This window comes from Salmo salar, chromosome ssa19, assembly GCF_905237065.1.
Source record: "Salmo salar chromosome ssa19, Ssal_v3.1, whole genome shotgun sequence".
In the NCBI taxonomy this organism is placed as follows: Eukaryota; Metazoa; Chordata; class Actinopteri; order Salmoniformes; family Salmonidae; genus Salmo; species Salmo salar.
The window spans coordinates 56,154,052-56,177,816 of record NC_059460.1 but is presented as its reverse complement, the minus strand read 5'-3'; the positions used below and the strand labels follow the sequence as shown (position 1 = coordinate 56,177,816).

The 23,765-nt window shown below is 45.9% G+C and overlaps 1 protein-coding gene across 8 annotated transcripts in view; it reads left to right on the top strand.

Moving 5' to 3' along the window:
- Nucleotides 1-23,765, top strand: part of raraa (retinoic acid receptor, alpha a) — a 213,815-nt gene that overhangs the window by 31,917 nt on the left and 158,133 nt on the right. For 6 of the 8 annotated variants that reach the window (XM_014159000.2, XM_045702522.1, XM_045702523.1 and 3 more), the window contains exon 2: nt 14,747-14,805. The exons of 1 other annotated variant lie outside the window; for it this stretch is intronic. The gene's annotated coding sequence lies outside the window, so the exon portion shown is untranslated. Of the gene's footprint in view, nt 1-7,281; nt 7,301-14,746; nt 14,806-23,765 lie in introns of those variants that run through there. One more of the 8 variants, XM_045702525.1, reaches the window with a different exon arrangement.

Here is a 23,765-nt window from a genome sequence, read left to right as displayed (position 1 = left end):
CGACACAGTCGTAATTGGGCAATTCCACATTAATGTAATTGCGCTGAAACTCAGATTTTTCTCTTAAAATGTATTCCAAACGAAAAACATTAATGTCAGTTTAACACACCATACAACCCAATTTTACTGGAAGAACAGTGCAGATGCAAAGTTTGGTAACAGTATTTCTGTAAAAATCTCCCTCCATTTTTTTTTTTGTGCAACCACATTTTCCAAAAATTCTGTTAAATATCTGCTCTGAATTAAGATTCAAAGATGTCTTCAGAAAGAATGGGCTATCAGCTATTACATGACACCTTGAGTTTGAAAAACTCTCTTTTGGTTATTGAACTACAGTAAGTGAAGTGGTAACAGAATTGTGGTAACGGAATTTGATCATGGGTCCCTGATCTGTACTACACAAATATTAATGGATATTACATATTTCTACCTTTGTGTACCTATTTAGGAAACATCACCATGAAGAGAACTTCATGGTGATGTTTCCTAAATAGGTACATAAAGGTAGAAATATTTAATATCCTCCTTTACATACTGTATTTGGGTATTTTTCTACCTACTGACTATTATTTTCATGACATTGGCAAAGTAGTATACCTCCATCTATTGGTCATGTCATTGCCATTGTTATGAACGTTCGTCCCACAGACGCCGCAGCCACATTGAGGACCTAAAGTAGAACGGGAGCTAATGACTGTTTCGCCCAGTGATGTAGTGGAGTCACTAAACCTCGAGTCCGAATCGAGTCCCAATTCCCCAGTGCTTGAGTCCTGGTCCAAGTGCTCAAGTCTGAGTCGCTGGGTCCACATGAACTCAAAATAGTTATTTACCATGTCAGATAGCGTAGTGGCAAGAGGAATTTAGTCAAATTGTCTGCTTTTCCTTTCTTTCTGTGGTACAACATTTTTGCCTATAGGCTACAGGTAACATTACCAGGGCCACTTACAGTTGCGAAACGTTCTCGAACGTAGCAGATATGCTTGATAAATGTAAAATGCGGCCCACCGATGCACGATAGAAGTAAAATAAATGGAGCGCAGGTATTATTGGTCATGTCTATTGAATGGTAGCTTTTTTATTTATTTTTATTTCACCTTTATTTAACCAGGTAGGCTAGCTGAGAACAAGTTCTCATTTACAACTGCGACCTGGCCAAGATAAAGCAAAGTAGTTCGACACATACAACAACACAGAGTTACACATGGAATAAACAAACATACAGTCAATAATACAGTAGAAAAAAGTCTATATACATTGTGTGCAAATGAGGTAAGATAAGGGAGATAAGGCAATATAGGCCATGGTGGTGAAGTAATTACAATATAGCAATTAAACACTGGAGTGATAGATGTGCAGAAGATGAATGTGCAAGTAGCGATACTGGGGTGCAAAGAAGCAAGATAAATAAATAAATACAATATGGGGATGAGGTAGTTGGATAGGCTACATACAGGTGCAGTGATCTGTGAGCTGCTCTGACAGCTGGTGCTTAAAGTTAGTGAGGGAGATATGAGTCTCCAGCTTCAGTGATTTTTGCAGTTCGTTCCAGTCATTGGCAGCAGAGAACTGAAAGGAAAGGCGGCCAAAGGAGGAATTGGCTTGGGGGTGACCAGTGAAATATACCTGCTGGAGCGCGTGCTATGGGTGGGTGCTGCTATGGTGACCAGTGAGCTGAGATAAGTCAGCCTAAGGGCCTAGAATAAGCCGTTATCTCTGAGGAAAGGAGGGAGACTTGGCTACGTTGGCTACAGAATCTGTATATGAAATGCAGTGGGCAAAGTGGGAGGGTTGAACGAGACTACAAATTCAAAGACGGCCTACTTTTCTATAGCCTTCTCAAGGAAGACGAAAACATCGCTAGACTGTCGTTTTGCTGTTAAACTGAATGCTGTTATTGTTTTTCATTTTGTAAAGAAGCTTGTGTTTCTTAACCAGGCAAAGAGTAGCTAACTAGAAGGCTGGTGGTGACTGGTTAGCAAGAGAGTCACGATGCGATGTGTATAATCGGAGGTGGAACCGGAGCGGAGCCTGTCTGCCCACACTCATCATTTGCTCACCAGCTGATGTAGGCTGTGTTTACCGGGTGTGACTGGTCCTTCCCACTGCTGAACAGAACTGTGTTGCGCATCTGTGCTGCTAATATTACTTGTGCTTATCACCTGAAAAGCTCTCAATCTCCAAAAACTCCACTTAGTAGTCAGATTTTAGTCAGAGATCATTTTGTCTCGTTTTAGTCAACTAATTTAAAAACATTTTTATTTTTTCTGGGTCTATTTAGTCAGTTATAGTCTCATCAATTGCCACTGAGAAATGGGTGTTTGATGAATATTTTAGTCACAATTGTTTTGACGAAATAAGCACTGTTAGCCAATTCAATTGTAAAAATTCTGTTACAAATATTTCAAAAATTATGTTACCAATTTGGTGACAGAATTTTGAGTTTTAATCACTTAATGCATTAAACAAATGTATATCTGTAAAACACTAACTAATTGAAAGGTTTTACCTTTACTTGTTAGTTCTGTGAACTTTCATTATCCTCTATCCTCATGAAGGAGAGAAATTAGAAAATATCTTAAATATATGTGGATTTTTGGTAACGGAATTTAAGGCACAAGGCAATGTTTATGTTACAAAAGGCAGAAGAAAATGATCCTAAACTAAATAAAAGTGTTGATATTTGTTGGCAGGGGTCTGTCTTTCTAATGCCTTTTAAGACTTTTTCTGGTAGATGGTTTATAAGACCCCCTTTCCATTTGTTTGACAAGAAATCAAAGCCTTTGCTTATTCAAACATTGTAGGATGGAAAATGTTAAAAAGAAAATCCATTCACTTAAAAAATATATTGACTCTTAACTTTCATTTGATACTCATTTTGTCATGCTCCTATGAACCTCACATATTGGTGCTCATGGGTCCTTTTACATGGAAATGTCCAATTACAGTTTCCAAGGAAATGCGTTATTTTCCAGGAAATATCCAGCTAATAACAAACATGTGCTCTGCTCTTACAACTTTCAAACGAGTGTGTGTGTTCGTAATGTACTACACAGACGGAAGGAAAGGGGGAGCAATGACACAGAGTGACATACAGAGAAATTCACACAGAAACAGCAGTAGTAGTTGTAGTAATAATAGTCGTCATCACATTACTGTTTGTCACCACTCAGCATCCTTAAACTTTTATAGGCCCGTTCCCTCGAGATGCTAAAGCCAAACTAGGCTATTCTTGTCTCTCTCTCTCTCTCTCTCTCTCTCTCTCTCTCTCTCTCTCTCTCTCTCTCTCTCTCTCTCTCTCTCTCTCTCTCTCTCTCTCTCTCTCTCTCTCTCTTCCCCCCGTTCGGTATCTTGATGTTTTAAGTATTTACTCACCGTCACCACTTTACCTTCCCATGTGCCTCTGCTTGGCTGAACAGATGACTACACAGCCAGAGCTGAAGCTACGACCGTTTTAGTTGTTTTTATTCATTCTATCGATCTCATCCCTCTGTTCTAAATCTCCACTGATGTGTCTTCGGCACTGAGCTTTTTCCGTCTTTTCCCCAGAGGGAGTCTGTTCTGTTCCTTTTTTTTCCCGGCGCATTCTTTTCATTTTTCTTCCCCTTGTCGTTTTTTTTGCGGTAGTGTCAGATTTTTGTTATGTATGCACCTGGTGCCTTTGATCGCAGCCCTCCTCTGTTTTGTGTACATTGCATAACCACCCGCTGCTACCATGGCTAGAGGTGTACCCTACCCTCCTCCCCCCCCTCTCGTTCTGCCTCTTCTGTTTCTTGGCAGCCATCCAGGTCACCCTCTGCCTCCCTCCCTGTTCCCAAACCTTGAAAGTCGGCTCAGTTTCTCTCTCTCTCTCTCTCTCTCTCTCTCTCTCGCTCTCGCTCTCTCGCTCTCTCTCATTCTCATTCTCCCAGTTGTCTCATTAGCTGCCGAGGAGTCTCTGTATGTGTCTCCTCCCAGGCAAAGTCTCACTTGACTGAGCGTACCACTTGCAGTAGCAGGGGCTCGGTACATTATTACCACAAAGCTGTCACCAACAGTATGAAGTAGCCTCTCCTCATGAGCCTTGAGTGAACACAGGGCAGGGAGCCTCTTAACAACAACACACACACACACACACACACACACACACACACACACACACACTACCCATCCTGGGTGTTTTTGGCACCCAACCTAGGTGGTCCGAGGTGAGGAATGCACTGTGCTGGATACTGTTCCATCTTCCTCCCTGTGTGTGTGTGACAGTCAGAGGCCTGTTTTGGATTGGCTCAGGTTTCAGGGTTGTGCTGGAATGGGCCTCTGCCTTATTGGCACCCTGACCCCCAGGGGTCATTGTCCATTACCACATGAAACCACATAAATGTCACTGGCCCTCCTGCTAAAGCCATTTGTCTTCTCCCGGGTCATTCGTCCACATCCCAGACCCCCACCTGCTTTAGTCTGACCAGCTCTCTCTCTTTCTCTCTCTCTCACGGACACACACACACGCACAGCATGCACAGTAATGGGCGCGCACACACACACACAAGAGCACGAGCGTACACACACACACACGCCCTCCCACCATCCGAAGAAGATAAACCCAACCGCTCCACTTCAAACAGCCTCAGAGGAGCAGGGGAGCTCATCCCACCATCCTTCCATCCCTCCCTCCCTCCCGCCGGAATAAAAACACACTGTTGAGAGGAATCTTATCTGCTCCCATTGTTCTTCATCACACAGTGGTACTTCACTCCAAAGGCGTTTTGAAGTTTCACTGTCTATTGATGCATCCCCAAGTCTTTAGGATAGCGAATGATTGTCCAAATGACCAAGGAGGTCACTTAACCTCTGACCTTAGCTTGATTCATGTGGTCATCTGAAGATTAATGTGGTCAACAGACAGAGATGGAGTTGCACTCAAACATATTCAGTAGTAGTACTTGTTGGTAGTAGTAGCTCGCCTAATGTCATCACAAACACATTTTTGTAAACATGTCATCCCAGGTATTTTTTAAATTTTTTTAATAAAAAAAATGTATTTAACCTTTTATTTAACTAGGCAAGTCAGTTAAGAACAAATTCTTATTTACAATGACGGCCTACCCCGGCCAAACCCCGGACGACGCTGGCGGATGATGCTGGGCCAATTGTGCGCCGCCCTATGGGCGGACTCCCAATCACGGCCGGATGTGATACAGCCTGTAACATGACTCCATTCAGGTAACATGACTCCATTCACATTCAGTAGCCTTTTTGTCCTTTATTTGAGTGCAAATTAGTTGGTTAAACCATGAACCTACATAGAAAGCACAGTGCATTATCAGTGCACAAGGCATACATACACATGCATACTCTGTATTATACACATTATCAACGGTACTTACCCATACTTATGGCAGCAGCATACCACCCTGCATCCCACTGCTGGCTTGCCTCTGAAGCTAAGCAGGATTGGTCCTGGTCATTGATGGGAGACCAGATGGTGCTGGAAGTTGTGTTCGAGGGCCAGTAGGAGGCACTCTTTCCTCTGGTCTAAAGAATATATCCCAGGGCAGTGATTGGCGACATTGCTCTGTGTAAGGTGCCGTCTTTCAGATGGGATGTTAAACGGGTGTCTGGACTCTGTGGTCACTAAAGATCCCATGGCACTTATCATAAGAGTAGAGCTGTTAACCCCGGTGTCCTGGCTAAAATCCCAATCTGGCCACCAGGGCCACCTAATCATCCCCAGCTTCCAATTGGCTCATTCATCCCTCCTTTCCCCTGTAACTATTCTCCAGGTTGTTGCTGTGAATTAGAATGTGTTCTCAATCAACTTACCTGGTAAAATAAGGGTTAAAAATAATACATACTGAGTGGTTGTTTACAAGAAGCTGTCAGGCGTGAGTCTTGTTGATGATAAATAAACAGGGAAGTGTCCTCCCTAATGATGGCGTACACCCGACGATGGCGTGTATTGATTGAAAGATTGAATGCGCCTCTCGAGGGCCTTTCCAACATGAAGCATCACTCCACTACTGTTTTTTTTTTACAACCCCCCTTATTTATCTTAGATGTCCACATTGGTTTCTAGAAGGGAAAAATGAACACATTCATCACTGGAGGATGCCGATAGAGAGAACGTTGGTAATATGAATGTGATAACAGATGAACAGACTATCACACAACAGTCCGAGAGAAACGCTTGCTTATAGTGCTTACATTCAAAATGGAGCCCTTTGTTTTGGTTTTCATCGGTCTTTCTTTTGAAATGAGTGGGTTGGATAAGCAAGTCATTGGAATCGTGTCGTGTCGGCTATAGCCGAGTCGAGGTCAATTCAGGAATTGAACTCTACTCTTAATAATGGACTCCATGTGTTATTCGACTAAGAATGGAATTGACTCCAGCTGCTGATACTGTCATAATGCAACGTGTGCTGCGTTTTCTATTTCTATTTTATGTACATTTCTATCTGCATTTCTATCTGCATTTCTATCTGCTCTCATTGTTTCCCTCTCCTCTCTCTGTTCTATGTGTGTAGAGCTGATTGTGTCGGTACCAGAGGTGTATTGTTTTCCTATAGCAGTTTCAGGAATGCGTTTGTTGTCTTTTTCTCTGGTTCTTTTTCAGACTTCTCATGCTGAGATCATAGAAACCCCTATATTAATATGCTGGTTCGTTGAGTAGCTCAGGGAGTGCTACTTTTGAGCTTCTCCACAGTTTCCCAACGGTTCATTTTCAGTGTTACAATAAGAAATCAAGGATCTATTTAAACTATATCTGTTTTTTTAGTTGCCTCCGCCTTTGACCTACTTTAATTCTATACTTAGCTGTGCTTTAACCAAACCTCTACCAAGGCGAGGAAATGTATTTACTACAACAGTTAAAACGTTGCCAAAAGCTCAATGAATAGCCAGCCCATCCTCATATAAATGGACCCGATCTCTGTCCCATCCCAGTAACATGCACCAAAATCAGTGGGCTCATCAGATGCAAGATTTGTCGAGCTGTCTTTTTTAAAACTGGCGTTTAACTCCTTTATCTTTGGGGAGGGGGGGTTTGAAGAGATCTTCGTCTACTTGGGAGGGAGCCCCCCCTGCACCCCTCCCCCACTGATCAATGTGTTTTTTTAAAGGGCAAGGGGGTGAGTGTATTGGTCTGCCTGAGAGGGGGTCTCTTTAATGTTTAGTTTTTCAACAGGCCTAGTAAAGTTGTAATGTGGCTGCGGCGCTGCAGCCTCGGAGCTGGGAGGCAGGCTCCGACAACCTCGACCCCGGCATCATTTGTTTGGACGAGGACCCGTCAGCGCCTGTCGCGCGGCCCATGATGAAGTGTCACCCGGTAATTGTCCTGCGAAGCATCCACATCTCCACGGGGCTGGGAGGAGGGAGGGAGGGAGTGGTGGGGTGAGCTGACGGGGAGAGAAATGATCCCCTGGTCTCCTCCTAGTCTCTCTCAGCTGCACATTTTTAGGGGGATGCCGTGTGATTCCAGTTTTACCAGTGAGTCCTAAGGAGTTGGGTCTGTTCAGTTGTTTCAGCAGAACAAAGCATGTGTGCTGCGTGTGAATACTGTATTTGTGTGAAAGCTTATCGTACCTTACAGTAATAGGCTATAGAGCCTGTGTTTAATCATAGCAGATTGGTACAAACCCCATACACACATTTCCATCTTACCATTATATACCATAATTTTCTCTTTCCGCTCTTTGTGCTTGCATTGGCTGAAAACATGCCATACGTACGGCACTTAGATTTCAAACCATATTTTTGTCCTATTCCACAGAAAAAAATAAAACTACTCTGCTATCTGTCTGAAAAAAAAATATTTATAAGGCCGGTACAGTTAGTAAACAGATTTAGCGGCTATCGATCGTGAGATGTCTCTATGTAATGAAAAGCTTTTACAGGACACGCGTGGCTATTTATAGGCCGATCCATAACGTTGGATGTACAGTGGGGCCTAATGTGCCTTTCTCTGGCGGCTGCTGCATAAATTGTCAGCGGGAGCATTAAATCAGAACTACTGCAGTAAATGGCGGGCCCTGTGATGGAGGACAGGAAGGAAGAGAGGGAGGAGATCAGGAAAGGGAAGAAGGTGAGAGGAGGAGGAGGAAAATGGAAGGAGGGATGAGAGTAGAAAGAAGAGGGAGGGAGGAGAGATCAGGCCATGGAAGGAAGAGGAGAACAGCAGTAGTAGAGAGCCAAGGTGGGGGATTTTAAAAGAGGATAAAACAGCTAGAGAGACTTGAGATTTAAGAGGAGGAAAAACAGCTGAATTCATTGCAGACCATTCATTGCAGACCATTGCAAAAAAGAAACATCCTCTTACTGTCAACTGCGTTTATTTTCAGCAAACTAAACATGTGTAAATATTTGTATAAACATAACAAGATTCAACAACTGAGACATAAACTGAACAAGTTCCACAGACATGTGATTAACAGAAAGGGAATAATGTGTCCCTGAACAAGGGGGGGGGGGGGGTCAAAATCAAAAGTAACAGTCAGTATCTGGTGTGGCCACCAGCTGCATTAAGTACTGCAGTGCATCTCCTCCTCATGGATTGCACCAGATTTGCCAGTTCTTGCTGTGAGATGTTACCCCACTCTTTCACCAAGGCACCTGGAAGTTCCTGGACATTTCTGGGGGGAATGGCCCTAGCCCTCACCCTCCGATCGAACAGGTCCCGGGCATGCTCAATGGGATTGAGATCCGGGCTCCTCGCTGGCCATGGCAGAACATTGACATTCCTGTCTTGCATGAAATCATGCACAGAACGAGCAGTATGGCTGGTGGCATTGTCATGCTGGAGGGTCATGTCAGGATGAGCCTGCAGGAAGGGTACCACATGAGGGTGGAGGATGTCTTCCCTGTAACGCACAGCACTGAGATTGCCTGCAATGACAACAAGCTCAGTCCGATGATGCTGTGACACACCGCCCCAGACCATGACGGACCCTCCACCTCCAAATCGATCCCGCTCCAGAGTACAGGCCTCGGTGTAACTCTCATTCCTTCGACGATAAACGCGAATCCGACCATCACCCCTGGTGAGACAAAACCGCGACTCATCAGTGAAGAGCACGTTTTGCCTGTCCTGTCTGGTCCAGTGACGGTGGGTTTGTGCCCATAGGCGATGTTGTTGCCGGTGATGTCTGGTGAGGACCTGCCTTACAACAGGCCTACAAGCCCTCAGTCCAGCCTCTCTCAGCCTATTGCGGACAGTCTGAGCCCTGATGGAGGGATTGTGCGTTCCTGGTGTAACTCGGGCAGTTGTTGTTGCCATCCTGTACCTGTCCCGCAGGTGTGATGTTTGGCTGTACCGATCCTATGCAGGTGTTGTTACACATGGTCTGCCACTGCGAGGACGATCAGCTGTCCGTCCTGTCTCCCTGTAGCGCTGTCTTAGGCGTCTCACAGTACGGACATTGCAGATGTGGCCAGGGCAATATATTGCAGTCCTCATGCCTCCTTGCAGCATGCCTAAGGCACGTTCACGCAGATGAGCAGGGACCCTGGGCATCTTTCTTTTGGTGTTTTTCAGAGTCAGTAGAAAGGCCTCTAGTGTCCTAAGTTTTCATAACTGTGACCTTAATTGCCTACCGTCTGTAAGCTGTTAGTGTCTTAACGACCGTTCCACAGGTGCATGTTCATTAATTGTTTATGGTTCATTGAACAAGCATGGGAAACAGTGTTTAAACCCTTTACAATGAAGATCTGTGAAGGTATTTGGATTTTTACAAAATACCTTTGAAAGACAGGGTCCTGAAAAAGGATGTTTGTTTTTTTGCTGAGTTTATATTTGTTTCTATGGTTGCAGAGCAGCAGTGTGGCCCTGGCAGTGGCTCTCTCTAAATGAGGAGAAGGCCTCTCTTTAATGGGCTAGCCGGGGGCTCTCTCGCTTTCTCTTTCTCGCTCACGTGTTCTCTCTCCTTTTTCTCTCTCTTTCTTGCTGTTCCTCTCTCTCGCTGCAGCTCCCCACTGGGTTTGCAGCATTAACACTGACACACAGCGAGAAGAGAAGCAATAACGCAGCCCAGATTACCAGGAACACGCACACACACAGCCGAGATAATGATGAATATCTCTGCTGATTAGTTAGCTTAGCAGAGGAGGGAGGGAGGGGCTCAGGCAGAAATTGGGGTGCAAATTATGTGGAGGATAACTATCTTCAGACGCTGCTTGACAGTTGAAATTAAGGAGGGGTACTACTTCAATTTGGGGCTTGCCTGAATAGAAACGTTACTGTTCGGGGAGATGGGCAAGTAGGGGGCACTCATCCCCATGGACCAATGAAGCTTTACACCTGGACCCGTATTAGCGTCTCAGTGTAAGAGCGCTGATCTAGGATCAGATAAGCCTTTTGGCTCATAATGAAAACAGATCCTAGATCAGCAGTCCTGCCCTGAGACTCTTTTTGAGTACGGAACCCTTATGGTCCCATGAACCCATCTCCTCCACAGTTTTCACACGGCAAAGAGCCTCTATTGTCCAAGATGGTGGTTTTAATTAACACCGTCAAGACCCTCTTCATTAGAGGAAGACCTCTTCAGCGGAGGGAAGCTGAGCCCCCTATTAGCCCCAGATGGTTATATACAATGGGAGCTATTGCTAGCTAGGCTGTAGACTAGAAGCTAGGCTAATGGAAAAAGGGTGTCTTTAATTGTGCCTTGGATGGGATCCTCTCTTCCAACACTGCTCCCAGGGCTCCCAGCTGCTCTGACGTGGCTGGATAACTGGCTGCTGAAAGGTTCCTCGAGCCAGAGCTAAGAGACAAAACGGGTATTGGTTCGGAGGGCCTCCGCGAGCCCGGGGGTGCTCGCTAGCGCAATAAACGAGCCGTGGATGAGCCAATTTCCTCTGGCATGGCACCCCTCCGAGGAGTTTGCCGAGTCAACGAGAACCACCTGGGCCGCACGGTGATTGGCCCTGGCAGTGCAGCGTAGCGTTCTACTCGTCAAAGTGTACTGAGGTATTGTTGAACCCAATTTGGTGGTTTGACTGCTGAGGAAAAATGTTTACTGTAAGAGAACGTTTGGAGGTTTGTCTCAGAAACCCAAAGACCAATGTTGTTATTGTTCCCCTGGTGGTGTGGACAGTATGCTAAATGAGCTACATCAACAGGGATTCAACCATCTGTAAAATCAATGTTTTTTTTCACCCATCTGATCTTCATTGGGCTCTTTGGCCTGTTTTGAGGCTTCAGTTCAGCATTGTGTTGCTTGTTGTTTGGACAGAATTAGACTAGTTGGATTAATTGAGTCTGGCATGTATTTCACTGTGTTTGTCAAAATTTGTCTGTGGTCAGGGGTCAGTGGTCAGCAGTGGCCTCAGGATCTAGGTCACTACGAGGAGTTGGGGACATGGCCGTGTGTGTGACCCTCCGTTCCTCCTCTCCTCAGGGAGTATCATGGATGGATGACTCAAATCAAATGTTATTGGTCACATACACATATTTAGCAGATGATATTGCGGGTGTAGCGAAGTGCTTGTGTTTCTAGCTCCAGCAGTGCAGTAATATCTAATTCACAACTATACACACAAATATAAAAGAATGGAACTAAGAAATGTATAAATATTCCATTGAGCAATGTCGGAGTGGCATTGACTAAAATACAGTAGAATAGAATACAGTATATACTGTATTTTAGTCAATGCCACTCTGACTGCATACTGGCTGGAGTACAGTAGAGCTGATTGCATTTGATGATAGCAATACGTATCTTGGTGTGTGTGTCTGTCTGAGGAGGGGGGTGTATCTGTATCTGACCAGAGGCAGGCTCACCGGAGGGGCCTTCACGGTCCACTGCCCAGGTCTGTTTCTGGCGGGCATATGTTCAGTGTTCATGGTCCGCCAACAGAATTAGAGGGCCAAATGCCAAGGAGCAGATCAGGGTCCTCTTCAGCTGGAGAGACTGACTGACGAACAACGAGGACACTTGACTTCAGGGAGCACAGGGTGACCAAAGAAAGATGGAGAGAGGTGGGCTAGGCAGTGGGCTAGGCAGTGGGCTAGGCAGTGGGCAAAGAGGGCCAGGAAATGGCCTAGCCCACTGCCTAGCCCACTGCCTAGCCCACTGCCAAGCCCCCTCATCTCTCTCTCTATCTCCCGGCTCTCTTTATTGTTCTATCTGCCCTTCTACGTTCCCTCCATCTCTCTCGCTCTTCATCCTCTCCTTTCTCTCTCTCCTTTCCTCTCTCTCGCTCTCTCTCCATCTTTCTTTGGTCACCCTGTGCTCCCTGAAGTCAAGTGTCCTCGTTGTTCGTCAGTCAGTCAGTCTCTCCAGCTGAAGAGGACCCTGATCTGCTCCTTGGCATTTGGCCCTCTAATTCTGTTGGCGGACCATGAATACTCTTTAAATTCCAGCTTCATGAGAATCCCTCCAATGTTTCCCACCAAATGAGTTAGTGAGTGAGCGAGAGAAGGGCGTTAGACGATTATGCTGTTGAAGCCTCATAAAGAAACAAATCATAAAGAACCGAATGGACCATTTGGAATCCCACCGCACCTTCTCCGCTATGCAATCTGGTTTCAGAGCTGGTCATGGGTGCACCTCAGCCACGCTCAAGGTCCTAAACGATATCTTTACGAACTACAAAAATCTCTGAAACTGGAAACACTTATCTCCCTCACTAGCTTTAAGCACCAGCTGTCAGAGCAGCTCACAGATTACTGCACCTGTACATAGCCCATCTATAATTTAGCCCAAACAACTATCTCTTCCCCTACTGTATGTATTTATTTATTTATTTTGCGCCTTTGCACCCCATTATTTCTATTTGTACTTTGCACTTTCTTCCACTGCAAATCTACCATTCCAGTGTTTTACTTGCTATATTGTATTTACTTCGCCACCATGGCCTTTTTTGCCTTTACCTCCCTTATCTCACCTCATTTGCTCACTTTGTATATAGACTTATTTTTCTACTGTATTATTGACTGTATGTTTGTTTTACTCCATGTGTAACTCTGTGTTGTTGTATGTGTCAAACTGCTTGCTTTATCTTGGTCAGGTCGCAATTGTAAATTGTAGCCAAAGGTTATAATTAAGTAATGTGTCTACACTGTGTTTGACAGCTGCCTCAGTTTGCAGTGGACAAACAAACCCTCTAACTGATAACATTGAACAAATCACTTTCTAGTTCTGGCACATTATACTGTTCTGCTGGGCTACCAATCAATCCAGCTGGCCATGTCTTCATTTGAGATGCAACCGTCAGGCAGCACGATCGTTACCTTTGCTCTGTCTGTAGTGCCGATCGAGGCCTTTGTAGAACTGAGCGGTTTGATTTTACAAGAGCAGAATCCAAAAATGCCCTCTCTAGTCGAACGGGAAACGACCCACCGCACGCACTCCTTGAGGCAGGAACAGCCAGCCTGGTCAAGAGGGGAGGAAAAGGAGAAATGAAAGAGGGAGGGATGGATGGACAGGAGGGGAAATATGAAACAGTGGAAGCTCTCTCTCTCTCTCACGCACACACTCTCTGTGTAGTGTCTGTGTGTCTTTGTTCGGCGGCGGGCTCCTTTTGGCACGTAAATCATAATGGATATCATGAACCAGCTGGGTTGGTGGGGCCTGTCTGTCTGGTGGCTGTGGGGCTACTGCCATGACCTATCCTTTCTCTATCACACGCATCAGTTGATCACACACTCACACAAGCATGCGCGCACACACACAGACACATCAGTCAATTACTATGTATACACACACACACACACACACACACACACACACACACACACACACACACACACACACACACACACACACACACACACACACACACACACTCGTATACCCATATGTTTGCATGTCATTCACACACATAGACATACTGTAGTAAGATACGTTTACACACACACACATACACTCACACACACTTGTGCCAGACACACATTTAGCCCTCCTCGCCAGACACAATGGACATTAGTGGCTCAGCTTGCCTTCAGACTTGATGGGAGGGATGCAGAGAGGGATGAAAAATTGAACTTATCCTGTTTTATCCCCCCCCCTTTCCCTCTCTCACTCCATCCCATATCTGTCACTTGTTTGGAGGACACAGGCAGCTGTGGGTACAATACATGGGACTGCATCTCCTCACTTGTACATTTAGGAAGTGTTTTCGCTATGGTGTACCCTAATGAATACTTAGTTGCACAGCAAAACACATTGCCAGTGAGTTAAGGCTTTGTAGGGCTCTCCGCCTGTATCCGACGCCGATCTCTGAATTTAAAGCACTGCGTCCTAACATTGTTACAGTAGCAACATTTGTCAGTGTGAGTGACCATTAGGAAACCAAATTAAGTGTGGTATAGTGAGTGAGTAAGCTGTAATGTAATGGATTCCGTCATGGCTGACCCTCCCAGCTGAGCCAGGCACAAATGGCTGTCATTTGTGGGGGAGACTGCAAGGAGACCTGGGAGCCTAGGGGTAGGAGTGGTAGTGGTGGTGGGGGGGGGGCAGCTCCAGCCCTCCCTGACTAATACAGCTAATAAACTTCATTTAAGCTAATGTCCTTTTCCTTTTGTCCCTCTCTTTATGTCTCTCTCCCTCTCTGTCTTTTGCTTTTTTTCCCCCCACACTCTTTTGATCTCTCTCTCTCTCTCTCTCTCTCTCTCTCTCTCTCTCTCTCTCTCTCTCTCTCTCTCTCTCTCTCTGTCTCTCTCTGTCTCTCTCTGTCTCTCTCTCTCTCTCTCTCTCTCTCTCTCTCTCTCTCTCTCTTTCCTGCTTTGTTTTTTCTCTCTCCTTCTCGCTCTCTTTTTTTCTCTCTCTCTCTCTCACAGAAGAGGGGTACCCAAGCTATCGATGCCACCTGCCATCCACCCGGAAGCACAGTTGGCCGGTGAGTAGACCACTCCATCAGTCTGAGCACTGTCATTAGAGCAGAGAAGAGGAGATCACCGGTAGGCAGGCGCGCACACACACACACACACACACAGACACACGAGAGAGTCAACACCAGCTTACCGTATCACTCATTATCACAAACACTGTACTGTGTCCTAATGGTAGTGGAAGCTACTCCTTATGGGTAATGTTGTATATACTTGTGGTTAGTTTTGGATTGCTGTGCGTGTGACGTGATTGCTGTGTTTGTGTGTGTGTGGTGTGTGTGTGTGTACACTTACTCTCGCCCTATAGTTTCTGTGGTGGTGGGCTTTCACTTGTTCATTGGAGTGTGTGTAAATGCACAGTTGGGTGTTCATTTGAAGAGGAAGCTGTAGTCTCACTGTGACGGAGGGTCAGATGGAACATGGCGTAGGTACAGGCCCCTGTAAATGTGGCTGTTCTTTGTTTGAATGTCAACACTGTGGCGAGGACAAGCAAGCTTTTATATTTAGCTGTGGTTTGTTTCTTTTTCCTGCCGATTGCGTGTTACGCGAGAGGACAGAATACATGCTCACCGCTTGTACCGGAAAATGGTACGCAGGTAGATTTTGATTTTCCTTGTCCTTTTTGGATGTTGTGTCGATGTACGAAAACTCTTTAACGTGAGCTGTGTTTGCCACCATTGAACGCCAAGAGATTTGCTTTACACAATATACCAGTACATCCTTCCTCTGGCTTCCCCTTAAGTGGAATCATCTTCCCATGTGCCACAAGTCCGGACCCGTTAAGATCAACTTATACCACAAGAACAATCATTTACAGGCAGGCCAACATTAAGATAATCAGATGCATCTACGACTGAGGATACGCCTGAGGTCGACATATCTCCTCTTCAACTGAACTGTATTAGATCCCGATACATAGCCATTTGTCGTGAGCAAAGCAGTCTGGGCTCCATGGATCCTGTTGATGAGGCGTGATCATTTTGACATGTGAAAGGTTGAGACCGTTTCCGACTATTTTGTGCAGAAAACCTAATGATATCATCCCATTTGCAGCCGAACCCCTGGTCCACAGGGATTTCTCTCTGCCCCTTGGATGTTGTTGAAGCCTACTCCATGCGAGAAAAACACTATGCTTAATTTCTCCTAGCTGAAAGCAGGAAGGGGGTAGGAGAAGGGGAAAAGCGAAATTTCATGGCCATGAATTATAGATCACTGTGTTTCTTGTCGGACACATTTTAAGTGGAAATGTCCTCCCGTTGCCCGTGTGTGTGTTTGAAGTGGAGGCCTATTACTGCGTGTTGTCAGGACTACAAGATTTCAATGAAATCCATAAGAAAAAGGCCTGAGGTGTGAGCTTGCCAGTCCGTCGGTCTACAGGGCTCTAGTCTGCCAGTGTTAACCCACCCAGACGCGTCTGTATTTTTTAATAACGCAGCAATAACAATAAATCCTACAGGCTAATCACCCTCGGCTCTCGCCTCCAAACCAGAGCGACGCAACATTACCCAGCGCTCCCTTCAATTAGGCCATTTATCACGGGTCTTATCTGGCCGTGGGTTTGATTGAGTGTTGCGAGGGGAGGCGTTGAGGCTGCGTTTCGACGTGATGGGGGCGGGGGCTGTGGGGGGTGTTGGTGGTAATGGAATTGGGAATGGGGGGGGTAGAAGTACTCTCTAGAGGTGAGGGAGGGGGGTGAGGAGAAGGAGGTGAGGGAGGTGCGAGCCAGACTGAGCCAGATCGACAGGAGTGTATAAATCAAACCAGATGATAGGCTCCTATCCCGCTACTCTGATTTGCTCGTCTGAGCCGGCAGATTTTTCTCTTCTTCCCCCTGTTATGTGTGGGCTGGCTGGTAGATGAGGCCTCCCTCTTTTTCTCTCCCCTGAAACAGATTTGTCTGGGGCTCCTGTCCAATCTCCAGCCGGCTGGGTGTTGTGAGACAGGCGACACATTTTAATAACCAACTCGGAGGTGTAATTTAAGGGCCTGCGAGGAAGATTGGACTGATTTATGTGGGCCAGCCCTAATGGCAGCACAGATATGGCTCCCAGCCTAAATTGGTAGTAATGAAAGTTTTGTGCAAATGGAGGCTGGGAAAAGGCATCCTCGCCCAGTCTCTGGCTGTCCATCTCTATTTCTTTCTTCCCTTTCCCCCATCTTATTTCTCTCTCGTTTGAGATCGATCTGTCTCTCTATTTCGCTCTGCCTCCCTGCTGTTTCTGACTACAGTGTATATCTCTCCCTCTCTCTTCATCTGTCCCGCCCTTTTCTTCTCTCTCTCTCTCTCTCTCTCTCTCTCTCTCTCTCTCTCTCTCTCTCTCTCTCTCTCTGTCTCTCTCGGTCTCTGTGTGGAGATGTGGGGGGTTAGTGCAGATGGGTTGGGGGACGGGGGACGGGGGTACAGGGGGGGGCTTCTCCGGTGTTGTCAAGACAGATTCATCCATAACCACTGACAGATGGCTGTCTCCCTCTCCTTCTGTCCCTCCCTCCCTCCTTCTCTGGAATCACTTTCAGCAGGCCTGCAGCACTGACAGTCCTGCTTGAAATGCACCAGACCAGAGATATACATATTTGAAGCTGTCCACTATATCATCATGTCTACCTACCTATGCTCATCTTATATTCACTTTGCATTTGCAGCTGGTGTCAAGGAGAAAGCTGGACATACTCCAGGTTTAGACCCATTTGTAGTAGACAATGAACCTAATATCGCTGTGACACCCATATTTAGATTCCCTTGCACTTCCACGAATGCTGAGAAGTGTGTGTGTGTCCAGACTGGTCCACGGCTTCCTCTGACCATCATCACAATGAGAAGGAAGAAAATAGTGGGAGAGAAATAGCGAGTGGACCGAGATGGATAGAAACAGGCAGAAGCAAAGGGCAGTGTAGGAGGATAGAGGAGTGAGTGAGAGCCCCCGTCGGAGGGCGAAACCCCCAAGAGAATAGATTATCTTTACCGCCCCTCAATGCAACTGAACATTTGATTTGAACGCGCGCCTCCCAGGCCCAGCACTTCTGTCCTTTCTCCCTCCTCCTACCACACACACATGGACGACTAATAGAAATGTTTTTAGCGGCGGTGTTGGTTGCCTCCCCTCCTGTCCACTGACACGTTGAGTTATGCATAGATCTATGACTAAGAAGTCCGTTAGCGTTTTCTCTGAGGTGGTGGTGTGACACGCATAGTGCTAATTAGATCAAAAGGAGGATCTCGTTTTTCGATCATTGTTTTAACCGTGTAATGAGACTGAAAAAGGCTGCACATATAGCCTATACTAGCTAGGAGTACATATACAGTATAGTGGGCTCACACACAGATAAGAAAAAAAGCGTTGGAGGTAATACTGTGTGTGTGTGTGTGTGTGTGTGTGTGTGGGGGGAGTTATCGTTTCTAACGAAGAACTCTGGAGTACAGAGAAAAACAAAGACATCACATAAGGCGCCAGAGCTCTGCCCACTCTCCCCCTCCACCCTCCCTTCGACCAGGGCCCCCTATAAAGCCAATTTCCTAACTCAAGACATATTGCACAACAGCCATATCCTTCTGCAACATCCTGAGCAAATATGAACCAACAGTACAGTTCGTGCCACACCACAGTAGTTTCCTACTCTTCACCCAATCAATGAACAGCGTTGGGCGGTGTGACGTTTGTTTTTTTTGTTTTTTTTCAGCCAACCATGTAAGTAGTGTGACAATAACAACCCTAGTGCTCCGTTGTCCCGCTCGCCCGGGCCTGGACAGCGGTCGACACGGCCTCGTAAATGAGTGGCGACCGCTTGTGAAGTTGACCTTGGCCGCCGTAGAGCCGTTGATTACTCCAGCAAGTCTGCGGCTGGCTCCCAAAACACTGCTACACACACACACACACACACACACACACACACACACACACACACACTGCTTGCTCAGTCCTCTGAAATGGCACTAAAATGCATTTTGGGCTAAGATCATACCACTAATTCAGCGTCCTCCCAAGGCCCTCTGAGCAAAGCTGTTCTGGCTGTTCTGTCATAGATGCTATGTTGTTAAAGGTCCAACATGTCTGTCAGGCTCTGGTGGAGTGGCACGATGTTCTGGGGAGCGTTGTTGCTTTGAATTGAACAACTTTATTGTCCAAGGGATGTACAGTATATTGGACACTGGTGAAGGGATGGAGGGTTCCTCACTGGCTTCGGTGACGGAGTGGATGGTGTTTTGTCCCCCCCACCCACCCATGCTGTACATTATATTAGTGAATGGTTGCGCACAGAGAGAGGTGGGGGTGGTTCTGTTGATATCTGTTAACCAGCGTTGGCTAGTGGCGGAGGCGTTGGGGCAGGCTGGCATTTATTGGGATGACTCATGTACTGGAGGCAGCTCTGCAGAGTGGTCACAAGCTGGCACAGCCACAAAGTCATAAAATCTGATTTTAAACCTAACCCTAACCTTAACCACACTGCTAACCCTAATGCCTAACTGTAACCTTAAATTAAGATCATAAAGCACATTTTTGTTTTCATAAATCTTTATGATACAGCCAATTTTGACTTTGCAGCTGGCCCATCTAGCGGAAACCGCTCAGTTCAGCCTCCAGAGCAAGATTCATGACAAACGTCAACCTGCGGCATGGGGGGGGACTGGTGGAGGAGGGGGGTGCCTCAGCGAAGGCGCTGATGGGAAAGAGATGAATCGCTCGCCGGTGTCAGAAATGGTCACATGACGTGGGGTGGTTGACTGATTAACCTGTTTACCTCCCTGAAAATGCTCCGGGCTCCATTCTGATTAAAGTTCAGACTTCCATCTATCACCGCCACCGCCCTAGCCACGCAGGCAACCAGCCCCACCACCACAACAAAATGAATGGGATCCGTGCAAAACCTAATATTGTTTGCCGGGTGGAATCATTTGCATTTGGCCATCGTGATCCTCTCCGAATGGAGGCATAGAAAGAAAATCCACTTGCAATTACTAATGGGTTTACCCTGTTCATCTTTCTCTTTCTCCCTCTGCAGTTCTCTCCGTCTCCCTCTGCGGTTCTCTCCGTCTCCCTCTGCGGTTCTCTCCGTCTCCCTCTGCGGTTCTCTCCGTCTCCCTCTGCGGTTCTCTCCGTCTCCCTCTGCGGTTCTCTCCGTCTCCCTCTGCGGTTCTCTCCGTCTCCCTCTGCGGTTCTCTCCGTCTCCCTCTGCGGTTCTCTCCGTCTCCCTCTGCGGTTCTCTCCGTCTCCCTCTGCAGTTCCACCCTTCCCCCTCTGGCCAATCCTTCTCTGGCTCTGTGTCCTTTTTATATTAAAAATCCCTGAAAATGGCAGTTGTGTGTTGTCGTCTTCCTCTGGTGACGTAAGCTACATTTCCCCAGCTTGCGGCCGGCTCTTAGTGCCTCCAACATAATATGATTATGCATGGATGGGGATGATTTTGTCAGTATGTTGCTAAACATAGCTCTCCCAAACCCCAAAAAGTAAGGGGAAGAAATGGAACGCCGCAGTAGCGATTGCACACAATGTTCTGGTCACTCATGCTCAAACGGGAAGCCTTTAAAAGCTTTCATCGGTGTGTGTAAGGACACTGTGGGACGTGTGAGGTAGCAAGACTCATGATCTCATAGTGGGGGAGAGAGAGAGAGAGAGACACACACACACACTTTTATTCAGGACATGACATCTAAACCCATGTTGTTGTCTTTGCCTCCCACCACACCAATCCTCATTAATCATGGCAAAATACTTCATCTTCCCCCGATTTCAGGTCCTTCTCAAATGTTGCTTTCTGATCTTTTTTACCCCCCTTCATCCCTATCAGTGGCAGATAGAAATGAGGTCAGTATTGTATTTAATCACCCTCACGCTGTGCACCTTTTTTCTTCATCTCCGGGAGCCGTCCAAACGGTTTTATTTTAGGAATGCATCTTTGTTTTACTGTTCTCCCCCCCCATTGTTTATCCTTTCTCTCTTGCATTCTCTCGCTCTCTCTCTCTCTCTCTTGTTCTCTCTCTCTCGCTCTCTCTCTCTTGTTCTCTCTCTTGTTTTTTTCTCTCTCTTGTTCTCTCTCTCTCTCTCTCTCTCTCTCTCTCTCTCTCTCTCTCTCTCTCTCTCTCTCTCTCTCTCTCTCTCTCTCTCTCTCTCTCTCTCTCTCTCTCTCTCTCTCTCTCTCTCTCTCTCTCTCTGTGCCTCGTCCATATGCCATTGAAAACTGACTGAAAACATATGTGCCCGGGCGTGCATGTCTATTCATTTGATCCCTGTTGTCATCTATTCACAACAAGTGCTACAAAACAAAGGTTGTATTGTGGTGTCCTTCATACATTTGATCCATGTTTAATAGGCCTACTTCATCGTAGGAAGCCCAAATGAAACAGCATGTCATTTCCGGGCTGTTTTATAGGCTAGTTTAATAAACTTTGCACTCTATAGAGTAAAGTAATTCAATTCAAAGTCATGGAGGGTTATATTTTTGGCTGGCTTTAAACAAGTGCCGAATGCACGCTCGTTGGCAATTTTTAACTGGCACTTGGCTATTTTTTCAAATGGTTGCGCCAGGATTGGCAGTTTACCTGTCTTATATGAGCTCGCATTCACTGAGGTGGGAGGGGTGGTGATATCTGAGGTGTGTCCTTAGAAATGTGTGCCAATTTCAGGCAGCACTACACTCCAATCAATGACTTTTCACTTCTTAGCTGCAGGGGCTAAATACGTAGCTAGCCAGAGAGAGGGTCCCCACAGCACACACACACACACTCTGAACTTTGAGCAGTGTGGTGACACTGTAAGGGAACAGAACAAATGACTGGAAGATTCTCAGCTAGCTCCCAGCTTTAATGGGAGCCTACAGCATAACACAGCTAATGGATAGCCTGGCATGGGACATTTACGACCGCGAGGGGGAATTTTCTTCATATTTATTCCTTCCATATTTGTGCGAATGCAGATATGAGACTGAGTGGATGGGTCTTTAATGTGCATATTTTTTTAAATTCTCGGTCAGTTGTTACTTTAGGCTATGTTTGAGGCTATGAAATACTGTACAGGAGAGCATGATGGAGAGCGTGGTTTAGTGCGGTCATTTGAACGTGTTTCAATGTGAATGAGGTATGGAGAAGCTTTAGAGCCGCTTAGCTGGGGCCACACTAGAGGGAACTTGTGTGACAGTAAATGTCTCTATTATAGGTTTACCCTTCCAGCCTCTAGTCTAGGTCATGCTGCCATTGCTGACCTCTCTACCATGCTGTAGCCCTATTAGGTAACATTGAGAGGAAAATGGCCTATTAGGTAACATTGAGAGGAAAATGGCCTATTAGGTAACATTGAGAGGAAAAGGGCCTATTAGGTAACATTGAGAGGAAAATGGCCTATTAGGTAACATTGAGAGGAAAATGGCCTATTAGGTAACATTGAGAGGAAAATGGCCTATTAGGTAACATTGAGAGGAAAAGGGCCTATTAGGTAACATTGAGAGGAAAATGGCCTATTAGGTAACATTGAGAGGAAAATGGCCTATTAGGTAACATTGAGAGGAAAAGGGCCTATTAGGTAACATTGAGAGGAAAAGGGCCTATTAGGTAACATTGAGAGGAAAAGGGCCTATTAGGTAACATTGAGAGGAAAATGGCCTATTAGGTAACATTGAGAGGAAAAGGGCCTATTAGGTAACATTGAGAGGAAAAGGGCCTATTAGGTAATTGTGTTTAGTGGGTGTCCATCTGGTAGTGTGCGTGGGATTGTGTGTTTTGATGTGTGCGTGTAAGCATCCAGCTGCTATTCTCAATTAGCCTAAAAAAAAAGTGTGTGTGTACGGTACTTTATACAGCTGTGTGTGTGTGTGACAACAGTCGTTGGTTATTCTGTACAGTGCATCAGTGTGTGGCTGTGAGCTTATGCACAGTGTGTACAATGTGACTGACAAAGTAAGGTCATGGTATGGCATTGCCTAGCTGCAGTCTCCATCTACTGCCCTCAACCCTGACCCACTAACCCCTGGTCCTACTCTACACGCGCACAGAGGCGCACAGAGGCGCACAGAGGCGCACAGAGGCGGACACACTGCTCCAGGCTATGCTGACATGGCTGACATACCACACTGGCCTACCACCACACCGGCGACATGCCATGGAAGTTTATAAATCCAATACCCCTGGATAGGGAGTCATACAGTACAACAGTTAGCTCCGGTCCATTACAGATCAGCTACTTACAATGACAGTAGGGAGCGACAAGAGAGGCTGATGCCAGAGCTGCAAAAAGGAAGGAAATTAGATCTTGCCTTCTAGGTGCCACCTATCATTTCTTATCCTCAAGTAATAACAATAATCCTTCCTCAAATTCTGGAGGTTCCTGTGGCACCCAAATCTTAAGCCATAGTCCAGAAAGGCAATAGGGAAGATGATGGGACTAGGGCTGTGGCGTTCATGAAACTTGGTCAGCCGGTGATTGTCATGCAAATAACTGCCGGTCTCACGGTAATTGACCGTAATTAACATAAACACATTTAGCATCTCCTGGCTTCCATGCATAGCCTACTGATGCAGACTATTGGAACATTTACATTTTAAAAAGTCTAATAAATCCATGTAATATAGCCTAGACCTTCACAATAAATCCATTCTTTATTTTAGACAGGTCTAAAGAAGCATGAAGAGAATGTAGTCTATTTCAGAAGAACAGAATAGCATACTCTGAGTTGGCTTTATGTTAGGTCCTGATCGGGCTATGCCAAATGGCTGTGGGCTACACTAGTTCATTTAGCAGACAAGATTTGCTTAGAATTATGTGGCATTTTATATTATTTTATAGTATGAAGAATAGGCCTATAATTGTACATAGCTGAATAAAATGGATAGGATATTTTCTCCAAACAATTTCCGAGGGGGAGTGCACATGCGGCTATTCTGTGTTGAGCAGTTAACAAAGAAACATGTCCTCCTGCTTAATTTAGAGTTATTTATACAACTTTAGATGTGATACAAACGTTATAAAGGCTATATGTTATGATT